Source organism: Neophocaena asiaeorientalis, unplaced genomic scaffold, assembly GCF_003031525.2.
Source record: "Neophocaena asiaeorientalis asiaeorientalis breed wild unplaced genomic scaffold, Neophocaena_asiaeorientalis_V1.1 scaffold597, whole genome shotgun sequence".
Classification (NCBI taxonomy): domain Eukaryota; kingdom Metazoa; phylum Chordata; class Mammalia; order Artiodactyla; family Phocoenidae; genus Neophocaena; species Neophocaena asiaeorientalis.
In genome coordinates this window covers 1,872,302-1,881,683 of record NW_020172664.1, presented here as the reverse complement: position 1 = coordinate 1,881,683, position 9,382 = coordinate 1,872,302, and positions in this window count along the sequence as shown.

Sequence of the window (9,382 nt, the reverse complement as noted above, 5' to 3'; positions counted from 1 at the left end):
ACTGTGACTATGAAATGGGGTGGGGGGGGGGCTTTTAAAAAATCCCTCTGAGATTTAAGTAGAAAGTCAAGATAATTCTGGGGTTGCCAGATTTTTCATTTTTGAATCCTCCTGCTACTGCCTTGGTCACAAGACTTTGGCAAATTTAGAATCCATTCTCTTATCACTAGTATTAGCAGTGAAAGATTATGGTTTGAAGACCCTGAATTACCAAATGCTAGCTAACGTGTTAAAAATAGCATAGTACAAAGTCCCCAATTCTCATACATTGTAATTATAGTGCATTGCCATCACTGCTTCATTTAGCCATATAAGGAGAGTATGGTATTTTCCATTTCGCACAGAAGGGCTATATTCACCTCTGCCATACAGCATGTTTTATCATTCAAGGATGAAAATAGTCATCGCTCAAAACCAGGAGATTTCCATATACGTAGTTATCACTGAGTTAGCTTGTCCCTTAGAGCACATTAATTGTTTTAAATATATGAATATTACAGTGCTAAGACCCTGAAAACAAGTATTTCGAAGTGTTCAAGGAGCATATGACCAAATATACAATTATTTTTAGATGATGATTCAGTATAATTGCAACAAAGTTATTAATATGTTTAATGTAGTTAATTAACTCAGATACTTGGAAAAGCATCTTTCTCAGGACACTTGTAAAGGGCATTCAGATACACACAGAAGTTCTGTCTTTGGACATTCTCACGATAATAAATGTTATAAGATAAATGTGTTAGAAAATGTCTGTGCTTCCCCTCCCAACTATTAAGCAACATATGTCAGACTAAGAAATGGGATTAAAAGTAGTTCTACTGTTTTATTAAAGAGTATCTTTAAAATGGTTAATCTTTCATTTCAAAGTTTAATACATAGACAAAATAGTGGGCTCGAGGAAAAGCTTCACAGCCACCTTATTCTCCTTTCTACTCCTCCCTCCCTGACCCCCACCCCCAAAAAACCCAACCCAATATAATACACATCACAAATTGCCAGCTACTACCAATAAAACCTACTTAAGATTGACTTTGTGTTCCTCAGTTCCCTTCGTCTAAAATAATGGCTTTGATCAGTATTGTAAAATATGACAAAGAAGCAAGCAGAGCTTGGATTCACAACAGCACAAAGTTCTATTGCTACCAAAGGAAATGGACACAGAAAGAGACATTTTCATCCTTGGTTTAAGCAGTGCTGCAGTAAACCATTATAATCTGGGATTTGAGTCTCTTCCAGTGTGCTAGAATTGTCTTTACAACAGCCATATCATCATGGCTGAAATATGCATTCGATTAGAATTTTAATATCACTCAGCTTTTCCAATGCTTGTATCAATGCTTTCTGTTAATGCCTTCAGTTTAAACTATATATCTGTGGTGGAAAAATTAATGCTGTACTATAGCAAAAAAGCCAAAAAGTAAGCTAGACTCAGAATATTTTAAGGCTATAAGTAATATTAATATATTTATTAAATTAAATTTTTTTATCATACCAGGAACACCCATTTCTCTTTTCAACATTTCTTAAAGACATGAATTCCACTGCCTGCATAAATTCACTCGGTCAAGGTCAAGACCCATCTTTAATAAATAAGACCCTTTTAAACAAAAGATAAGCAATAGATGAAAATAACATTTACAAAGTTAATATGCAATGTCAGTAACTGCTTGTACAGTCTGTTCCTTTGGGTGGGTTTTTTGTTTGTTGGGGTTTTTTTTCTTTTTTCTTATTTACAGCAGAGTCCGAGAAATAGATACCTCCTTCCCCTCCCCCCACCCCACACACAATAGATCTTCCTCTACATGCAATCACCCAATCTCAAGTAACAAATTCTTAGCAGCAGTTACCTTTGAGGGTCCAGTTTTTAAGGATCGATAAAATTAAAAAGTGTACAGTATTTATTTTCTTCTTTCAGGTTGATTATGTGACCGCTCTGGCAAGAGCACTTTGACAACTGTAAGAAGAGAGGGCATGCGCACACAGGGAACTGTGGGGGCTGAAGTCCTTAGCTAGGTCCGCTGCCCGACTGGAGAATGTTCCGCTAGGAAAGGAGGAAGTCTCCAAAATACTGATTCCACGGGAAAGAGGTTGTGCCGATTACATTGTATCTTCCTAACCAATCTAAATCACGAGTTGTTAAGATGAACACGGGGGAAAATAAACCGATTTGTCAACTGATTTAGGAGGCCAGGTTAAAAGAGAAACTGGATTCTAGGACTCAAAATAAAGAAACCCAGCAGAGCTACCTTAAATGGTATTAGAATGGTAATGACTGGGTAGCCAGCAATAGGAACCCTACCACAGCAAAAGAGATGGGGTGGGGAGGAATAAGGAAGGGAGGAGGCCGACTACTAGGGAAAGGTACTTAAAATCTGACCATACTTAAAAGGCACATGCTTAATATTATAAAATGAAAAGTACCTTAATATTAAATATGATATAAACCTTGGAGGTCAGGTTAAAAATAGGTTTCAGTCACAAATTTTTGACATCTTATCTATCCACCAAGATTTCTTTGTATTTGAAATGAAGGCACAAATCACTTACTTCAAGATTCTACTTCATATGCTCGAAATCAACTCACCTTCTTATTTTACTTGTCAAAATGAAAGTTTACCTTGCATTATTCATACAATGATCAATCAAATAAAATGCAACTCTTTTAAGCTAAAATAGTGTTTGGTTAAACATTAAAAAAATGTTTGACATGTTTAGAGTTTCACTGTACAGGGCAGTGACTTCTTTATTCAAGACAGAAAGTAGATACAGTTTCTATCTAAAATTTTTTTTTCCAGTGTACATTTTTCCTATTTTAACCTCGTAACTCCAAGGCTGGAATCTCATAACATCTTATCAACTGGTATTATCTATAGCTTCTGAGAGCAATAGTTCAATTACCAGTATGCTCACATAGGCAGAAGATATTATTTCTTGTGGGATTTGGTTCAGTGCCATTCACCCAAGAGGTTCAGAGTAAATGTCAGTTGATGATTATGCTGATTGGACTTAGAACTAAAAATGTTAAGCACCATTTAAAACTGTCTTATTTCTCTATTTCCCCTCTTCACCAATTACAACTAAAGTAGTATGACCAGAGACTACCAATTTGCAGCAGTTAGTAGTCTTTGTTTCTAGTTATTTCTATGGAAAAAAACAAAACTAACAATTTAAGAGGAAAAAATCATTTTGAATGAATCTGCCAAAAGCTCTTTTTAAAAGAACTAAATAAATTATCTTCTTATTCCTACCGTGAACTCAGCGTATATTCCCCTTTTTTCTTTTCTTCCTTTACCTTCCTAAAGAAAGCTTTACCTCTGCCAACGTGCTATACTAACCATATTCCTTACAGAGTCTGTAAAGATCGACTCATGGCTAATCTTATTCCTGAATACTTCCCTAACCTACCAAACTTCTACATTTTCAAGTACTTCAATTAAGTTAAAAGAAAAAAGTTCCCTCATAAAACTCTTACAAAGACTTGTTTTAAGAAATAGATTTTAAAAAATTATTTGAAATTAATATGTCAAGACTACTGGTAAAGTAGAAATTCTTAAGTTATGCAGATGTGCTTGAAAATGGTTTACCTGGGCATTTATCAATCCACTTGACCCCAAGTACAGGTCTACTAATAATTCTCACAATGAAGAAAAATAAACTTTGGCCTCTGACTCTTTGATAAATGACAATAAATAATTAGCACAGCCCATACTTAACATAATTTTATTGTATTTGAAAATGAACTATCTCTGCTCTTCCGTTCCTAAAATGAGCACTCAAATTTAAAAGAAAATGGCTCATACATATATACCAAGGTGTAAGTAAATACCAAGCAAACAATAAATTATAGGAGGACCCCTAACAAAGACAAAGAACTTCTCTACTGAAATCTTGTTTTTTATTTAACCAAAAAGGAAGCATTTTCTGAAATTTTGTCTTTAGGTCACAAAGCTTAACAATAGGCCCCTTTTGAGTAGTCATGGAAGGCTGTAAAAATAGAGATTGCACTTGCAAAGTTAATTCATTGAGATATACATGGGTCAAATACATTTTTCTAGGCTTCCTTCTTTCCTTTCTTTCCCTACTTACATCTCCAGCACAGTGCTTATGAGTCCCAGGTAGTTGGTGGTTGCTCCATGTACCCTTGCTGATAAGTGAATAAATGGGTAAATGAATGGATGGATGAAGCATAGTTTTTGATTATCTAAAACAGCCAAGGTTTGGGACTTCCCCGGCAGCCCAATGGTTGGGACTCAGTGCTTCCACTGCAGGGGCGAGGGTTCGATCCCTGGTCAGGGAACTAAGATCCCACATGCTGCGCAGAGCGGCCAAAATAAACAAATAAATAAAGTTCATTTAAAAAAATAAATAAATAAAACAGCCAAGGTTTGAGTATTAAATTGTCCTCCATTTACAAGAGCAATTCCTTTTTCATCAGCTGCAAGAATCAGAAGTGTTATAAAATAGAGCACAATTTTGGACCTTTATGATGCTCAGCAGTATGCAGATCATTGGATTATTATCATGAAATAACATTCATTAAGCACTAAGTGAACAAGGAACTTTGTTCCCATCTAAGAGTTTACAATCTAATAAAGACACACACCCTACCCCTCCACAAAAACTGCTTCATTAAGTTCACAATAGCCATTCAGAGCTAAGTCTAAAGGATGTTTTGTTAGTCTTACCTTGCTTGACCTTGCAGCAACATTGACATAACTGACCACACTTTCTAGATATACCTTCTTCCCTTGGCTTCCTTCATGTTGTCCTTTCTTGGTTTTCTTACATTTGGGGTTTTACTCGCTTGCCCACATGTGCACACACACGCTCTCTCTCTGTCTTCTTTGCTAACTGACTTTAAATATTGAGTTCCTCAGCACTCTGTCCTAGGCCCTCTTCTCATCTCACTTAATTTGAATGGCTTTCCCAACTAAAAGGAAAGGACCAGGCCTATTTTTATTGACAGCTATATTCCCAACATCTATCACTGTGCCTAGCACATAATAAATAGGTATTCAGGAAATATCTGTTGAATTAAATTTACATTTGTATGCAACGGGCAAGGATGCCAACACACTCTAGGTGGCAAAAAATAAATAAACCTAGAGGGACTTACACCACCAGATATCAAGACCTATTATAAAGCTATAATAATTAGATTGTGTGGGTATTGGCACAGGATAAGCAAATAGACAAATGGACCAAAAAGTCCAGACACAGATCCACATATGTATAGTTGTTAAGGAACTGTGGACCAAAACCACCCACTTTGGCCAGGCACGATGATAACCGCTTGCCTGAGTTGTCTTACAAGAGGTCCCGATAAGGAACATGGTGCTGCCTCTGAAAACTAACCGGGAGAATTCGGGAGGGGCCAAAAGAGGGAGGAGACGACCCACCTCCCAGACTCCTTCACGCTGGAATCCATCTTGGCTGAGATGCACGCGCCACCAGGAAGGGCCCTGAGTCAAACTGTGGGCCAGAGATGACTGGCCAGACACAACCCAGAAACTAACCCCATTACCATAAAACCTAAGACTGCGAGCCACGTGGCAGAGCAGTTCTCCTAGGCTGCCTTACCCTGCTGCTCTCCGCCTGGGTTCCCCTTTCCAATAAAGTGTCTTGCTTTGTCAGCGCATGTGTTTCCTTGGACAATTCATTTCTGAGCGTTAGACAAGAGCCCACTTTCAGGCCCTGGAAGGGGTCGCCCTTCCTGTAACATGGTGACCAGATTTATAAAAACAGTAACAGGGCTTCCCTGGTGGTGCAGTGGTTGCGGGTCCGCCTGCCGATGCAGGGGACGCGGGATCGTGCCCCGGTCTGGGAGGATCCCACATGCCGCGGAGGGGCTGGCCCCGTGAGCCATGGCCGCGGAGCCTGCGCGTCCAGAGCCTGTGCTCCGCAACGGGAGAGGCCATGACAGTGAGAGGCCCGCGTACCGCAAAAAAAAAACCAAAAACAAAAAAACCCCAGTAACATTGCAGTAAAGAAAGGATGGTCTTTTCAATAAAGGATATTGGAGTAAACTGAATAACCATATGGCAAAAAAGAGACCTTCATCCTTATCCCACCATACACAAAAATCAATTCCAGATGGACTGTGAGTCTAAATGTAAAAGGTAAACAATAAAGCCTTTAAAAGAATATTTTCATGACATTAGAGCAGGCAACAATTTCTTCAACAGGTCACAAAAGCAATAACTATAAAGGAAAAATTTAATAAACTAAACTAATTAAATTAAGAACATCTGTTTACCAAAAGTCAGAGTGAAAAATCACAGAATGGGAGAAATATATGCTATATATATTTTTTTCAACAAAAGACTTGTAATTCAAATATATAAAGGACCGTTACAAATTAATAACGGTGAACATCCCAAAGAAAAATGGGCAAGAGACTCTAACAAAAGATATTCAAATGGCCAAAAAGCACACGAAAAGGTGCTCTACATCACTAATAATCAAAGAAATATAAAATACAACCAGAATGGCTAAAATTGGAAAAGGCAGACAATACCACACATTCACAAGGATGTGTGGCAACTCATTCTCAAATACTGCTGATGGAAGTATAACTATACAACCACATTGCAAAACTATTTAGTAGGATCTATTAAAGCAAACATTCACACACCTTATGACCCAGCAATACTGCATCTAGATATATGCCCAATAAAGACGCAAACATATGTTCACCAAAAGACATGTTCAAAACAACATTATTGATAATAGCCCAAACTTGGTAACAACCCAAATATCCATCTACAATAGACTGAATAAGTAAATCTGTGATAGAGTCACATAATGGAATATCATAAGGCAAAGACAATGAATAGATGCCAACTCTATAAAACAACCTAGATGAACTGCATGAATACAGCGCTGAGTGAAAGAAGCCTGACACCTAAGAATATATACTATATGATTCAATTCATATAAAGTTCTAATAAAACTAATTTATGGGGCTAGAAGGCAGCATGCTGGTAACTTCTGCAGAGCAATAATGATTGACGGGGGATATAAAAGGGGGCTGCAGGGGACAGGAATAAAGACGCAGATGTAGAGAATGGGCTTGAGGACACGGGGAAGGGGAAGAGGAAGCTGGGACAAAGTAAGAGAGTGGCATGGACATATATACACTACCAAATGTAAAACAGATAGCCAGTGGGAAGCAGCCGCACAGCACAGGGAGATCAGCTTGGTGCTTTGTGTCCACCTAGAGGGGTGGGATAGGGAGGGTGGGAGGGAGACGCAAGAAGGAGGAGATATGGGGATGTATGTATATGTATAGCTGATTCCCTTTGTTATAAAGCAGAAACTAACACACTACTGTAAAGCAATTATACTCCAATAAAGATGTTAAAAAAAGAGGAGGGGGCTGCAGGGATGCTGGTGATCCTTTTTTTTTTCTTTTTTTTAATTTGGCTGCACCGGGTCTTAAATTGTGGCATGAAGGTTCTTAGTTGTGGCACACAGGTTCTAGTTCCCTGATCAAGGATCGAACCCGGGCCGCCTGCATTGGGAGCGCAGAGTCTTAACCACTGGACCACCAGGGAAGTCCCTACTCTGTTTCTTGAACTGGACACTGTTACACAAGTGTATTTACTTTAAAATTTCAGAAAACGGACCACATGATTTTTGCACTTTTCTACATTTTTGTTATACTTTCTTTAAATTTATAAAACATATACATGTATTTGTAAAGGTTAACTATCTTCTCTAAAGGAAAGAGGAAAAAATAGCACAATCTGGCCAAATAGGGAGGGGAGCCTTAAGTCTGGGTCATCTAAGCTAGAGAAATAAACTGGGGAGTTCCTATGTGCCAGACTTGTATTAGAGGCACTAAGTGCAAAGACAAAAAAAAAGCCTAAATCCCTTGACTTCAAAGACCTCACAGCCTAAGGAAGGAAAAATCATTATGGTCAACGATGGTAAATTAGATATCCCCTAAGTAATCTAGAAAGCTTTTAAGATCTTAAAGCCTAAGGCAATTTACTAGCAGGAAGTCCACCTCCTCTGAGTAAGGACCTGTTAAGCAATTCTAGATCAGACTGTTTGAGAACGGAACAAAAGAAAGGGAGCAAAAGGGGAGCCAGGTGAGTCAGGTATGGTTTGGTGGGCACTCTGAAGAGCACCTGGGGTTCTTTATGTTTCTTGACTCTCTGTCCATTAGTTTTGATTTCATTCAGCAATTTTATGAAAAACCTCCTAGCCACAAAGTAGAAATTCCAAAACTTCACCTGCTTTTTTACTGACCTTGTCTCTAAGAGAAAACAGGATATTAGGCAGTAATTTCCTCAATTTCTCAGCTGCCCACCCTCTCTTTACAAACTTATCTGCATCCCCACCCATACTTGCTTTCCTCCTACCTCAGAGGAAGCTGAGCTCCCCTACAAGTCCACACTAATCCCTCCATCTATAGCCTAGAGTTCATTCCATCTAGTTTCCTTGAGACCTAGTTCATTAGTTAATTATGTCCAACTTCCTCCTTCCCATTCCAGCCTGGCCATTTGAAAGAAACCACTAAATCCAAGCTTTACTTTTTTTTTTTTTTTTGTGGTACACGGGCCTCTCACTGTTGTGGCCTCTCCTGTTGCGGAGCACAGGCTCCGGATGCACAGGCTCAGCGGCCATGGCTCACAGGCCCAGCCGCTCCACAGCATGTGGGATCTTCCCAGACCGGGGCACGAACCTGTGTCCCCTGCATCGCCAGGCAGACTCTCAACCACTGCGCCACCAGGGAAGCCCCCAAGCTTTACTTCTTTCTCACTTCCAGTTGACTCCACAAACTTACTGCATCTGGCTTCTGCCCCTACAATCCTGCCAAAACTGCTCTTGCTACTGATCTTACTCAAATCACCAATGACCAACTGACACCTTTTCAATTCTTATTTGCCATTTATCCTTCATAAAACACTTGCATTAGGCAGAATTCTAAGACGGCCCTCCAAGATTCCAAGCTAGAAGGAAAACAGGAACCTTAGTCCTATAAAGTCAATTCTGCCAACAATAAGAATGAACCTGAAAGTGGATTGGACACCCTAAACAGAGAACCCACAGTCATGCTGACTACAGAACCGTAAGTTAGTAAATGAGTGGTTTTTTTTTTTTTTTTTAAGCCATTAAGCTTGGGGTAATTTGTTACAGATCAAGAGAAAACTAACACAACAGTACTCCACTGTCTTTGAAGACACTGCTCTCCTGGTTCTTCACTTCTGAAGTTTCTTCTCAGTCTCTTGGTCACTAGATACAGCTTCCCCCTGGGAAGCAAAGACTTCAGAGAAGCAAACCCTACCTAGTTAACGTTTTAAGTTGTTCTTCAAATCTCCTGACAGTTTCACCATTTCACTTTAAATGCTGTTCACAGGTTGCCCTCATT